This window comes from Micrasema longulum, unplaced genomic scaffold (assembly GCF_059751315.1).
Source record: "Micrasema longulum isolate JH-2025_06_02 unplaced genomic scaffold, ASM5975131v1 h1tg002144l, whole genome shotgun sequence".
In the NCBI taxonomy this organism is placed as follows: Eukaryota; Metazoa; Arthropoda; class Insecta; order Trichoptera; family Brachycentridae; genus Micrasema; species Micrasema longulum.
The window spans coordinates 134,750-150,310 of NW_028279309.1; the positions used below are offsets into that span (position 1 = coordinate 134,750).

Below are 15,561 nucleotides of genomic sequence, written 5' to 3' on the forward strand. Positions count from 1 at the left end.
TAAATGCGCGTTCGCCGAATTTAGTGCGCTGTTTGCGTAGAGGTATAATAACTTTTCCTCTCAACGTAGATGTAGCTGATCTAAGCGTAAGTTCCCTTAGATATTCTGGAGCAGAGTTGCGCAGTGACTTATACATAAACCAACAGAGTTTGTATTCCACCCTCTGTGGAAAACGTAGCCAGTGTAATATAATATAGGAGGGTGTGCAGTGGTATAGAAATTTGATGAATAGGTGTTTGAACATTCGTTTTTATGTCGCTCTCTGGCAGATGCTTCTCGATATTGTGCGAAAAAGACAACTGCACGGCAGACTGGTTATGCCTAGTTAAAATCGACAAATCGAGGTTTCATTAAAGAGTATCAGAATGAAATTATCTGTGTCGGAACCTTTTTTGCTTTTCAAAATTAATTGATGGTATTTGTATAATTGGGCGCTTTTATGAATTTTTGGATGATCCTAGCTCCCATAAGAAACGATTTATCAAAAAATCAAACAATAGAAACACGTAAATGGTAAATATCGATAGCGTGTAAAAAACACTGCTCTAGTGACATAATCCAGGGAGAAAATACGGAATACGTTTGTATGAAGAAAAGTCAGACCGCGTTCACTCTTAAGAAAGTGAGATGCGAAGCATTGGCACGTACATATCTACGCTTTTGCCCGTAAGATTGATTGAAAGATGGCTCCTTAATTGCGTGCAATATACATATTGTGCAGATTTTATTTTTAAATGATACATACATCTAGTACATCAAACGTAAATAAACTAATATTTAAGATGCATCACAGAGAGTCTAAGAATTCAGTTCCCATTAGCTGTTTCCTATATTTAGAGGTTACTGCACAGGCCGTAAACTTGAGTAAGCTAATAAATACTTGTGGTGTTGCCACTGTATTACTTCAGCTGCTAGTTCATTTGTTTGTTTCATTATGTACAAATCATTAATCAGCAACTGTCAATGAATGCTTAAAATAGGGAAAAAAACTACTTTTATTTGTAATACTTGTAATATTGACTCCATATATATGTTCTGCATACTAAATGGTATAATCGATGTTCCATCATTACTGGGACAAGTAAAATTCAATATTCCGACTCGTAGATTGAGAAACAATGAAGTACTGTTCATCGATCAGCATAAAACAAACTATGGCCTTAATTCTCCAATGACCCGTCTTTGTCGTATTGTTAACTGGAGACAAGATCTGGACTTTTTTGGTTTAAGTTTACAACGATTTAAACGAGCACTAAATAAATAGTCCAGATCTTGTCTCGATGTCCCTTATGTTTGTCAATGCTTCTTTTCTTTTTTTTAAATATTTTAAACTATTCTTTTATTGTAATATTTAAACCTTATAAATTGTATACATGGACATTGTCCGTTAATAAATAAATAAATAAATAATAATACAGATTCTTTATTATTGTTTTATTTCAAAAGAAAACAACAGCCATTGAAACAAAAAAAAAAACAATACTTAGAAATAAACAAAAATTTTAGGGTAATACGGAAATATCAGGTATTTTTTACATTTTTAACGTAAAAAAATGTCTATGAAATACTGTCCAGTAAAAAAATATTTTTTTATAAATTATTAGTAGCATAAATATTTTTTAATTTGTAATTTAAATTCCCGCAAAAAACGGTCATTCTATTAGCCACGCCCCTAATACGTCACGATTCATGTTCATTTATTCCTGCCATTCAAATTTCACGAATCTCGGCTTCTCAAACATGTTGCGTTTTTCTAGCGACGTATTTTTTTAAAAGTTTTTTTTTTAAATCTATGTATGAAAACATTTCTCCACAATACCTTTATTGATTTTGAAAATACAATTAATTACATTAAAACCACTTTATACATTTTTATCGGTATGTGATATTTCCCTTTTATAGTTTTCCATATATAGGTAAATTCAATGTAAAAAAAAGCGTGTCCGTGAAGAGCCACTCCGTATAATTCCACTTGTAAAAAAATAAAATAAAGCAATAAAAATGAAAAAGAACATAATCATATTTTATTTAACTTTTTTTATGAATTGAATATAGTATTCTCATATAGTTTTCAAGTTAAAGTTTCATGAAGAAATATTAGCTAAAATATTGTGAATTTCAACATCATTCTTACGTGTGCTTTTTAGCAACAATTAATGAAATGAAAGAAATAGTTCACGCCTGATTGTAAGAAACTTCAAAATTTATATTCCATGGTACTGGCAACAGATTAAAAATAATCATAAAAAATAATATGGCTATTAATCACAATATTATAATTGTTATCTTTGGATGATTTAACAATAAAATGTATGGTTAACATACTTAATATTTAACACAAATAATTGTATTCATGAGGGTAGTTGCTCGCAATTACTTTTCCTTTATGAAAATGTCAGTTTTTCTTCGTTTACAAAAATGAGAAAATTCGCGATATTGAGAAAGCTTTCGCAATTTTTTTATTTACATCCACGGCTTGAAGGCCTTTTATAAAATTGAAACTACATACATAAATAACAGTGAATACAAAAAAAAACAAATGAACTATGGGGATAACAAATAATATAAGCGGAAAAAAACATAAAAATTATACTGTCCAAATAGTAAAAAAGTAGGTAATTGATTAACTAATTGAAATAATGTTTTTTTTTCCTTTATTGAGGCCTACCACAAAGACACGATAATATCAGCTGAAAACAAGTAAACAATATTGAAATTAATATAAGTAAATACTTTTTTTTTTAACCACTCACTAATTTTTTACTGGTTTTAAGACGTACCCGTCTCTTTGTCCTCAATATTATGCTTCAGGTACCAGTCCAGGGACTTGGAAATATTCTAGTGTAAAAACACTTTTTTTATAAATATTTCATACCAACCATGTCGGGAATCGAACCTGAGACCTCTTGCAAGGTAGGCAAACGCGCTGACCACTACACCACGAGGCTGACAACTTTACGCTATATTTTTTATTAACAAACATTAATTAAAATGTTTAATTATAAATATAATGTTTTGAACATAAATAAATAATGTTTTATTTGGGAGTAAAAAACTACATATATTTATGTAGTAACAACGTATTAAAAAAATTGTTACTATGATTCGATCAACATATTATATCCGTTAAATAGGGAAAGCAAGATTTATAAAAGAATACCGTTTTAATTAAAGTATGTAGGTCCTAGATAAAGTCTGATATTACATAAACTTTAATTCAATATTATTTGATAGTTTATGTGTAGAATATGAGCGCCAGCGATATATTTATAGTAAATTAATGTGTGTTTGATTTTAATTTACGCCATCAGAGCTCAATAAATTTGTGGCCGGGATTATTTTTTCAGCGGCGATAACCATTTCTCACTGAAAGTAATCTAGCGGGGTGATTATATAATATTTGTGAACGCATAATATTCCAAATAGCCATACAATGTTTATTATACATTATCCACACGATTCATTCAGCCACAACACGATGTGCCAATTGCCAATTGCCAGAGGGTATGGGAGTATTGCAACCCGATCCGTATAGGAGTTTCGTAACAATGTAATAAATAAGAGGAAAATATATTATATGAAAAGCATTTGAAATTTTGAATTAATATTTCTCAACCTTTTTATCCATATACTTGTATCTTCATCATCATTCCATGTCCGCTCCCTAGTTGGAGCATGTAGTATCCACAAAGAGCTTCCATGCATCTCTATCGGCTGCCAACTCCTTTGCGTCCTCCCAAATCTGGTTCTCGTCTCGAAGTTCTGACATAAACTGCCGACGAACAGTCAGCAGTGGACGTCCAGGACGTCGAGAACCTGATGCCTTGTAAAGTAGGCAAGCGTGGTTAAGGCTCTCGGGAGACATCCGCAGTATGTGGCCTAGCCAACCGTATCGCCTCCGCTTGACGACAGTTGTCACTGGAGTTGCTGCGTCCGTTCCCTTATTACTTCATTCAAACCACCGCACACTCAAGATTCTTCTGAGACACATATTATTAAAACTCAGTATTTTGCTGTTTTGGGCCCTAGTTAGATGCCACGATTCGAATCCATAGAGGAGAATAGGTGTTATACAGGCGTTATATAGGCGGCATTTGGTTTTCACTGAGTAAATATCCGATCTTAATAGCCTTTATACTGTTGAGTGAGGCGCTTGCTACCTTTAATCACACTCCCAGTTCTTTTTAAAGCTGCTATTTTCTGTAACATATACTCCCAGGTATTTGAAAATCTCGATCCTTTCGATGATTTGGTTTGCAGAGTCAAGGGATTTTGAGCATCAAGGCACGAAGTATTACTCAGTACGTGGATTTCTGCAATATTGATTTTTAAACTCATGCATGTGAAGTACCTATTTAGCTTATCTACTGTGACCTGAAGACCCTCGACTGAATCGTCAATTTTAACCACATCATCGGCATACTCTAGGTCGCAGAGTTTTTAGGAGGGGGAGATGGATGTTCCTCGATCTAGTGGAATTGACTCTCTTAGGATGAATTCCATAAGGATTGTAAAAAGGAACGGTGCTAGGACGCAACCTTGGCGAACTCCGGTGGTGACCTCAAATCAATCTGTGACAACATTGTCAATTCTGATTCGGAATTCGCTACCCGAGTGAAGGGCTTTAATAATACTTGTAAACTAATAATACCTTTCTATAAAAAAAACAATCAAACGACAGTACATGAAACTTTATTGGGCAAATTTATTGTTTTCAGGTTCCCGCTCCCACTAAATTTGAACTCGCGCGGTAAGATGTAACCCTCGCCATTTTTTGTATTTTTATTTACTTATTTAGACGGAATAAAAATACCTTTAAGCATATTTTTTTTAATAATACTGATTAATACTAATACATCAATTATTTTATTGAATAAAGGTATTTTTTCAGGTTTATGTGATTATTTAATAAACTGAATAATATTCCCCATCATATCCATGTGTGAGCAACCAGATTTCTTCAATTCTTTCATCATTTTCATTTTTTTATCGACTTATTAATTTTTTAACCTTGATAGCGAATTTCGAGTGAATTATATCCAGTACTTGTTTACTAATATACTCAAAACATCTTAAAAACTTACGATTATACAAAAAATACGATAATTTAAATGGTTACATTATATAAGAATGTACTGACAAAATAAACAATATTTTGAGGTATTTTTAATTTTGTATGACAGGTTTTATTTATAGTGGAATACTTAAAAAAACATAAAAAAATAACGTAGGTAGTCAGTTACCTATTACTTATAAATGAAGAGGTGGGTACATTTTGGATATTACATTTTATTACCTACGTAATGTTATATGAACAGAGCGATTTATTTTGTGATTTTGGTTTTTCGTTGAAATGTGAACTTTGGGGTAGTTTAGCGTCACGTCTGAGTTTTGCAAAGTGAAAATCGATTTTATAATCAACGCGCTCCTGGGTAGAAGAAATATTAGGAATGAACTCTGCAAAGGTACACTAGCGAAATTGGAGATGTTTTCAAATAATCTTATTTATAAAGGTATTACTGACATAAATCAATATTAGTTACGAAATTTGGAATAGTTAATTTTATAAAAAAAAAAACAATGTAATAAAAACCACAACCATTAGAGGTTTAATATAAGTAATATACGAAATACATTTGAATTTTATAAAATAAAAACAATACTTAAATATAAATAACGTAATAAAAAAATATTATGGTGAATTTCGTACCAATATGAAATTATTTTTGTAATTTATTTATTTTGAACGCCTTAGCGAGCTTTTTCATTTTGAAAAATACACGTTATGTTTAAACTTCAAACTGCAAATTGATAATCTGTATAAAATAAATAAACACAAAAATACAAATGAAATGACATAATTAAAACAATAATGCGACTCGAACACAAAATGACTGAATGAATCAATAAATTTATAAAACATTTATCGCTAAATTTCGCTATTGAATAGCAAAAAAATATCAATAGAGCTAAGTTCATTGCCAATTTTATGTAGTCTCTGAATATAATAATTAGTACCTACTAATTTAAGCAAAGTAAGCTAATATTTCTCAAGAAAATTCTTCAAAACATCTTCAATTTATTTCGAGTTTTTGCAATAACAGAACTAAAAACATACTTCAGAAACAAAAGTTGTTAAAATTCACGAAGAAGATTACAGACATTAAAAAAATGATAATGTAAACAAAAAAAAAACTTGCATAAACTGAGAGAATAACGCATGATAAAGTAATTAATACTTAATATATGTGGATTATTTTAAAAATTTAAATCACAACCATAAGTTATCTTTATAAACGTTTTCAAACTGATTTAGAATGAACTTTTTTCAATTCTGCGTGGAAACATGATGGAAACGAGATGAAATGATCATATGTCGATAGAAGGTTAGATTTTTTCCATTCGAAAAATTATATTGATTGTATGAATTTATTAAAGTTGCATTTTTATTGAGGACTTTTCACGCTGTACAAATTTATACTTCATGAAAAGGCGCTGTCGAACTGTGTTGTTCTTACGTGAGATTAAGCTGGTTTTGAAATAAGTTGTTAAATTACAATTTACTTGCTAGCGATGCAGGTAATTTAATATAAATTGATAAACGAGATAAATTCTAAAAAAAACTGTTGTTTCTAAGTAAGTTTGTATTTTAACATTTTACAACAGAGATGAAGAACATTTAAGAGAAGGTAATATAGAAGTCTAGGCATCTACAGGGCTTATGACCTGTCAATGGCTGGTTTAAGTGGCCACTTTACACACTGTGTAACATTCACCATTCCGCCCATATTTGAACAACTAAATTCCTTCAATTCTTTCATCTGTTGATGTTTGTGAAGTTAAAGAGCTGAAACCTTTATTTATGCGGGTGAGATTCATCTAATTGAATTATTTCACCTACATACTAGGCAACGCCTGAAAATATTATTTTTTCAATTTCTGTTCTTCGAATGTTCTTCATCTCTGTTGTAAAATGTCAATATAAACAGCTCCCCAGGGAGTTGAATCCAGTCCTTGTCTACAAAAATTTGGACAAACTCAAAACGTTGTTAAGTTTGTATTTATTCGGTTACATATCTGAAAACGTATTTAATCTATATAGACTCTGCATTCCTTCACCAGTGTTATCTCATCGTGTATTCAGATTTCAATTCGGGTAACCAACAAAAAGATACAGGTATCATTTTTTGCGAGTAATTTATTGTTCTGGAAATTGTACAAAATAAACGTTATTTTTTAACTAATAAAAATGGTAACTAATAAGAAAATTGAGAGAAAAGGAACGCTAATAATAATGATGAAATCAGTGTAAAATATTTCTACGTAACATGTAAACAAAATTTACACTGAAGGAAATAAAATCACATAGGTCCTCTTGATTTGATTCATTTATCTACAATAAGGATAACGCTGATATCTAGATAAAAAATCGCACTTGTGTGCGTGATAAAATTGAGTTCATAAAGTTGATAAATTTGTTACACTTTATCTTTATGATATATTTATCCACATTAGTATTGCAATTAGTAGAATGTAGATTAATTGCATTATTTTGTGGAAAAATTATTTTAATCGCCTAATTAACTAACTTGATAATCCATAAATAAATACGTATTTTGTAACTTTTCCAAAAAATATTGGCGAAAATTATCCAACTTAGTTAAATAAAGCTAAATTCAAAGATCATTATTATGTAGTTAACATACTTGCATTAGTCTGCAAATAAAGCATCGAGTAATATTTTGACTCCCGTAGCTGAGATGTTAAACTTCACACCCGCCTTGTATACACAATACGGTATATTGTTAGTTTAATCCTGTTGTAGTAGAATACCTTTATAATTTAGACATTTGCCGAAAAGCTTTCGAGTGAGCAACGCATTTTCTGGAGAGTATCCAGAATACAGAGAATAGTATGGGAAAATATGTCCAAACATTGAACACGTGTATAAATAAGCATGTGTATTCAACAATGTTTTGAGTATGTCCAAATGCTTGCAGACTGGCTGGATTTCCTCCCTAGAACGTTATTCATATTTAAATTTGTCCCTAGGGAGTTATTCATATTTGAATAACTTTAACTTTATAATTTTATATTACAGAAAGGGAAAAATACAGAAAAGACAGAATAGTGAATGTTACACAGCGTGTAAAGTGGCCACTTAAACCAGCCAATGACTGGTCAGTAGCCCTGTAAATGCCTAGACTTCCAGATTCCCTTCTCAACAATGTTTTCCCTCTCTGTTGCAACAAATTTAAGCATGGGCATTTTTGTGGAATATCTTACCTGAGTAACTTTTGTTTGATTATCGACTTAGGGCAAGTTGCATCACAAAAAAATAAGTATAAAAAATGATTTCTAAATTATGCTTTTTGCGAAATGTGTTGTTTTATCATACTTTAATATGCAACACACTTCGTCCATTTTGACAAAACCCAACCATTATACAGCGTTATTTCTTTAAAATTTGCCATTATTTCCATTATTTTATAGATCAATTATGGGTTTTCGTCACAATGCACAGCGGTTTCTAGTCCATACTAAAATGCGACAGAAGTAAAAAATATTTAAAAGGCACGGTTTTATAACTGAAACTTGTAAAGTTAATTCTAAATTATGATAATTATAATCACTATTCTCTAATCCGCAATTGATTATGCGTAGAGCATTGCGTCAGTTTACTAATTGCACCCAATATTTTTATCAGACTCCAGATATTTTCACTAGTAGTCTTGACGTTCACTTCTGTTCTCTTTCGATGAAAAAAAATACGATCTAAAAAAGAGAAACATATCTAAGCAGAGTATTTCGGAGTGCTCCATATTTAATTTTTACGAGTATTTCAGATCAATCTACCCCCACTCGTTGGTTGCATTGCCAGAACAAGTGCACTAAGGAGATACTAATGTATATGTACATAGGTACTAGGTCGTACATCCTAAGACCGGATAATACAGGGTACAGATATGTTTTGTGTTTATGTAGACTGGAGTAATGTGGCCGCCGAGATAGATGGTATTCGGCAACGCATCGTCTCTAAAAATATCTCAACAAGCGGAGGTGAAATGCCGATTGGCATACCAATAAAAAACGATTTAGCACATGCCATTACGGATATATGCGTGTTTTACTCGGATACAGATTAATAAAATCGATGATTTTCAGTCTTGCCATCGCGAATACGCTAATTTTAAAGTTCGTTGTTTACACACGAAAGCGAGAAACATTTTTTTCGTTTTGCAAGTCAAGTTTTCATTGTAAGCTAAACGAATAATAATTTATGTTCAAAGAAAATCCACTTTCGTATTTTTTCATACTACAATCGGTCAATAAGCTGAATAGCAGTGCTGAATTACAAAGAATACCCGACAGGTAATTCTGGTGGTTATACAAATACAAATTTACAGTGTCGACATTTGTATTTTGTTTACCGTGGATACAATGTTAGTCACTGGCATCGAAAAGTAGTCAATAATTACGATTATAAATAAGGTGTTTTAATTGAGAGTCGAGAAAATTTTCAAGAAAATTAATTTCTTATGACAATCTACCTAAAGCACCTTTGATGTTTTCAATTAAAACTTATTTTTAAATGACACACTACATTTTTTTATAATTGTAATTTTTTGACCAATGTTCTGAATTCTCTGAACCAACGTTCAGAGGTCAAATACGAAGAGCTGTCATCAAATTTAATTCAAACAAAATGCAGTTTGGGATCATTTAAAAATCCACAACGAAAAAACGAATAAAAATGTTTATTTAAAAAAAAAATCTGGACAAATTTCTGAAAAACGAAACGCTAACGCAAATAAAATTGTATGTAATAAATAAATACATTTATCTGTATAACATCATGGCTAACGGGCTAAATAGGGAACAAACCTTAAACCATATGCATTAATTTAATTTTAAAACTTTTTATATTTTTAAATTTATTTTATATATTGTATTATTAATTTTAAAAATATGAGTATTTTTTTTTTACTTTTCCATACCCTTTTAATTTTAAATGGATCATAATTGTTATTTTGCTTTTGTATAGTAAACAATGTTATAGTTTAAAATCTAAAAACGTCTGTAAATAAATATTGTTATCTACATGTCCCCAAATGAGTTTTTTTTACATAAAATTATGTATAATATATTTTCAATTTAAATAAAAAAACCCAGGGCGAAAAACGTACATTTTGCTGAATGTGTACGGGCACTGCTAATAAATATTAAGTATGGATAATTGCAATATGGCCATGAATAAAAATGATATCCTACATAAACCTTCCATACAAACTTACACTGAAAGGAACAATCGAATCAAAAAAGTTATAAATTAAAATCGCGGTTCATAAAATTGACATTTGAAAGTCACTTGATTTTTGACAAAAAAATGTTTGAATTAGGTACTTATGGGGCGAAAGCAATAGGAAAACCCTCGGTCTTTAAAATGGTTTTTGGATGTGTAGAAGGAGCGCTTTTTCCGTGAATGCTGTGAAAATAAAAATATGGGAATGTGTTTCTATACAATTTTTTTTAAGAATAAATACTTGTTACAAACAATCGGTTAGTCATGACATAATTCTAATAATTGGAAAATTCGCACTAGCGAAAAAATACCTTTTTAAACCACCGCACTTATTCGAGGAACACATAATAATATATTAGAGAATGTAATAAAATGATCATAACTTAAACCCGCCACTTCTAATAAATTTTCTGTCTGAAATACGCTTCCATTTTTACACGTTTTATCGTTTATCTGTCTGTGTAGACGAAAATCCAGAGGAATAAAAATAAGATCGTAAAAATCCTCCATATTTCTGATTACTTAAAAACACATTAGACATATTATTATTAGAGCCTTTGAGAAGTCATAAAAACGTAATGCGAAATCGGAAAATAATTAAAATGATGCTAAAATGAATTGAGAAATAAACGAGATGTCTGGTAGGCACTTATCTCTTGAGAGCTAGGTTGTGTAATTATTAAACCAAGTAGGAACCTTCTTGATAATTGCCTACCAGCAGGATTGGGTTATGTTTACTTTCCTGACCTTTCATAATTTGCTACCCATTGAAATTATCCATGGTTCTAGGAAAATTTTAGGCAATATTTTAAAAGGATATTACAATATAAATGACGATAGTAAAACTTTTCTATGCGCTTCATATGAAATGAAGAATGTGGAGGCTTAATAAATTATTCCATTCATATTAATACAACAATCACTTTTTAAACTGGAATGAGAAAGTAATTGCATTTAAAATTCCACATTTATTTAAATATCTTTGAAATTGTTATTTGTCATCGTTATAATAGGTGCTATTTTACATACAAAGTTTTATTAATTATTATAAAAAAATGTTATTAGTATAATACGATTGGTTGAAATTCCCGAAAACGTCGAAAATTTATTGTATACGCTAGTAACAAAGTTTTATCGTTAAAAATAGTTAGATATGTATTCAAAGGGAAGAGTAGAATGCGGTTTAATACATTTTCACAATATTTTTCTTGTTAAAAAAATTAATGCATGCAGGAACAAATAATAACCAAACATCTATGCACGTACAGCTAGCTACAAAAATATAGTGTAATAAAAGTCTTACATAAATTACTGCTTCATCCATTAAATCAACCACCTGAGGAACATTTTTTTATTTCTATAATATATTAAATCAGTCTTAAATCTTTTCGTTAATTCGTTTTCGACAGATATATAATTCATAATGACATATTTTTATGACGCGAAGAAAAGGATTAACGACATCATCGCGGATCAAGAACAACTGATTGCGATTTCACTATTTCTAACAATGATATTTTACATTCCAGAAACACATGTCACTGAACTGTGGGAGGAAAATCAATTCGGCGAATTCATTTTCACTGATCTTAAAACGAAACACAAAATAACAAATAAAAAAACGTTATCTTTATTCACACATTATGGCATATTGCTCCTTATTATTCCATCACTTGTTGAGAAATTTTCCAGAATACAGACAGCGACGGACCCCCTGTGAAACTGACCCCGGAATATATAAAACGGAACTACCAACGTTACGGAGCTTTTCTTTTGACAGCAACGCCACCAATGGGAACTCGAGCTTTATGGGAACACGGCGCATGCGCTTGACGTGCGAAAGAAAATGGGATTCTCATTTTAATTTTCGCGCCTGAAAGACGACTGAATGCCCAGCATTAGTTCTCCCTTCCCGGTGATGTGTAGCTAGTACACATTGCATCTAATAACTTTAATATCTCCATAATTATAACAAATTATGGGTTAAGAGTTTCGGTATTCCTCCGTTATACATTTATGTATCGGTTAAAATATGTTCTTATCAAATAATTAATGCTCATTGGGAACAGAAAAAGGATTTTATTAAAAATCAGAGACAAATCACCAACACAATAAAAAGTTTACCAATGTGTCGCATATTGCGTAAGTAGTAAAAGAGTTATTCGAATATATAATTGTCTCATACACTCTTTACGTCTCACTCTCGATAATACAGGTATATTCAGGAGCGAGAGAGACAATTTCACGCGTGACACGCGCGAACAGTAAAGTTCCTAGTACTTCTCCCAAACGCCAGTTAGTAGCTCACCGACTTTCGTCTAGGTTGGTTGTTTCGCCCGCGCTGCAAGCATGAGCTAATGGTTTTTTCATGTTTTAGCAATAAGATTAAAAATATCATCATTTTTGACTTCAACTGTATATAATTTAAGCAATTGCCTATAAATATTATATTTTTTCGGATTTAAAATCCCTCATTTTTTGCATGTGTAATGACTATACAGCACCGTAACGTGCGGATGATTTTGGTACAGTAAGGAAAAAAATAAATTTTAATTTTGGAAACTAGAATCTACGGTAATACTATTACACCTGTGGGGAGGTATTGATACCGATGTACTTACATTTTAGGCTCATTTTTAGTGATAAAAGTATTTAATTTTTTTAACAGAACAGGGGATTTGTGCAGACTTTGCGAAATGAAAGTAATCCATATTAAATCACTTACGTAAAAATACGTAATTTGTTAAAGTTCTGTAAATTAATTTTTAAATATATAAGAATATTTTTCTAAATTTTTAATTTTTATTTATTTATTATTAATAAAACATACAATACAATATTATAAGATATTAAATTTCAAGGAGTTATAAAAAAAACTAACTAATTAAACATATAATTTAAAAATTAAGGATTGAGTATCAGCGAAAATTTAAAATGCTGTGAAGCGATGTATAAATGGTTCAAAATAAGTAAAATAAAGTTTAAAATTAAGTTTTTTTGCTTCTAAAATATTTGCAGAAAGAAGATTGATATTGATATTATTGATAAAAACAAAAAAATATATATTTATAGAAATGCGTATTTTCTCTCTCTTAAAACAATATAAGCGTTGTTCGTTAAACAAACAAAATCATCACGTTGTTTCTCTGTGGAGGTAGTTTTATTATTATGGATAACTTATACAGCGACATTTTCGTAATATAATACCTCAAGGGCGCTTTACAAAGTGATTATATAAATAAATAAATTTAATTTCAACTTTTTATATTTGTAATTGAAGAAAAACCATGTACCTTGTCATCACATGCAAAGGATTTATTGAAATGATTTAGAGAACAAGTAAATTTTAAGTTTTTTCCGAAACATCACTTCACTCTTACAGTTTTGCACCTCTGCTGGGAGAGCATACCATGTCGTAGGGCCTGCGACCGCAACTGCGCGTTTGCTAAATTTAGTGCTGATCTAAGCGTAAGACGTTTGTCAGCTAGTTCATCTGGAATGCAGAGTTCCCTTAGATATTCTGGAGCAGAGTTGTGCAGTGACTTATACATAAGCCAACAGAGTTTGTATTCCACCCTCTGTGGAAAACGTAGCCGGTGTAATTCCCGAAGTAGTGGAGTAGGCAGAGGATAACCCTTGCATGCTCTACATTCATACATATGCGCGCTGATTATTCCGAGTTTCAACAAGTTCATCTTTAAGCATCTGATGGATTTGGTCATGCCACGTCTTTCTCGATTTCTGCATTCATCAACATCAGGAAATCTTTAGAGCCATTCTTCCGCTGTCCATTTCCTCTACAAGCTAACACAAAACCCCGTTTCCGATTTTTTAGATACAGTTTATCTCAGCCTTACATAATGTATCTACGGATATCGACATTTGTGCACCTTGCATAGTTTTACCACACATTCGCCTGAGAGATTACATTTCGTCGGCATTCAGTCTACTTTTATCCAATTCCATACTTCGCCCCCAAACATAAGGGTCGACACCGGGACTTCATTGTGAACTGCTAATTTAGCCTCCTGCAATACCATTAATTTATTTGCAAGGTTGATTGATGTGCACCATCCACCATTTTAGCACTCACTTTGTTGTTTACAGCTTTTGGAAATTCCATCAACGTTACAATTTTGTTTAGCAACTCACTCCAAATTTAAAGATAATTCTTGTTTTTTGCATGATCACAATAATGAAATTGTGAATTTTAGGGATTTATTTAAACACTTTATATACATAAACAGTTTACATACATATGCATAAGGGCGGGCATATTGCCTTAAGACAAATTCTCCCTACCTACCCAAACCATTCAATTTGAGAAAATCAGTGGTATATGAATTTAAGGCATGTTTCACATTTTGTAAAATGTTTCCCTCGGCATGGGACACCCCAGTGAGGGAACATTATTCTGTATGAAAAAAAGAATACAAACAATGTAAAAGTATAAATAAACATTGTTGGTATATTATATTTTCATTTCAAATTAGAATATAATATCATTTTTAAACCAGTTATTATTAAGAATATGGGTTTGTTCACCACAAGCAGTTTTTGAAAAAATTACAGGAGGGGAAAAGAGAGAAAGGAAGAGAAAACAGACACCCACCTAGCAGAGTCCAGTCTAGGGACAACTGGAGGATAGTTAATTTTATATTGTAAAAAGAATTTTAGATAAATAACATAGAGTACATTATTACAAATCTTCATTAATCCTGCTGACACCTGATGGTTCCTGATGTCACGATTTTTAAGCGGAACTTAGAGACACGATTGACGTGTGGGGAGGCGAGAGTGCTATCTGGCGATGGGTCTCCGGAAGGCAGATGAGTATCACATCTGGTGATGTGATACTCATCTGGTGATGTGGTGAGTGATACTCCACTTAGGAGCGGATGTGGAAAAGAAGAAGACATTATATTTCATTATGATGACTTAAATATTGCGACAGGTTTTTTAAAACAAAGAGAAATCTGTCTCATGAAAAGTCTGTTTTTTTTAGTAAAAAATTGAAACATGATTTTTAAATAAATAGTTTTATTGAAAACACATAAAAAAAATGTACAGTATTATTAATAAATTACAAAATATCCGGTTCATCTAATGAAAATCCGCAGTAAAGGTAATTTGAGAACAGTAGAGAATTTGTTTATAAATTAGCACAGCTCACATCTGTTCCCTTCCGTCTGTTATCCAAATGTGCCTTGAATTAAGAAAACATAGATTAGAATAATAAAAGTAGTATGCATTAGTAC

General features: G+C 31.3%; 1 protein-coding gene across 1 annotated transcript in view; it reads right to left on the reverse strand.

Annotated features, from left to right (window-relative positions):
* LOC148272947 (uncharacterized) overlaps positions 1 to 12,011 on the reverse strand; it is a 110,349-nt gene extending 98,338 nt beyond the window's left edge. Inside the window, exon 1 of the mRNA XM_088239358.1 lies at positions 11,607 to 12,011. The gene's annotated coding sequence lies outside the window, so the exon portion shown is untranslated. The remainder of the gene's footprint in view (positions 1 to 11,606) is intronic.
* Positions 12,012 to 15,561: the final 3,550 nt, after the last annotated feature.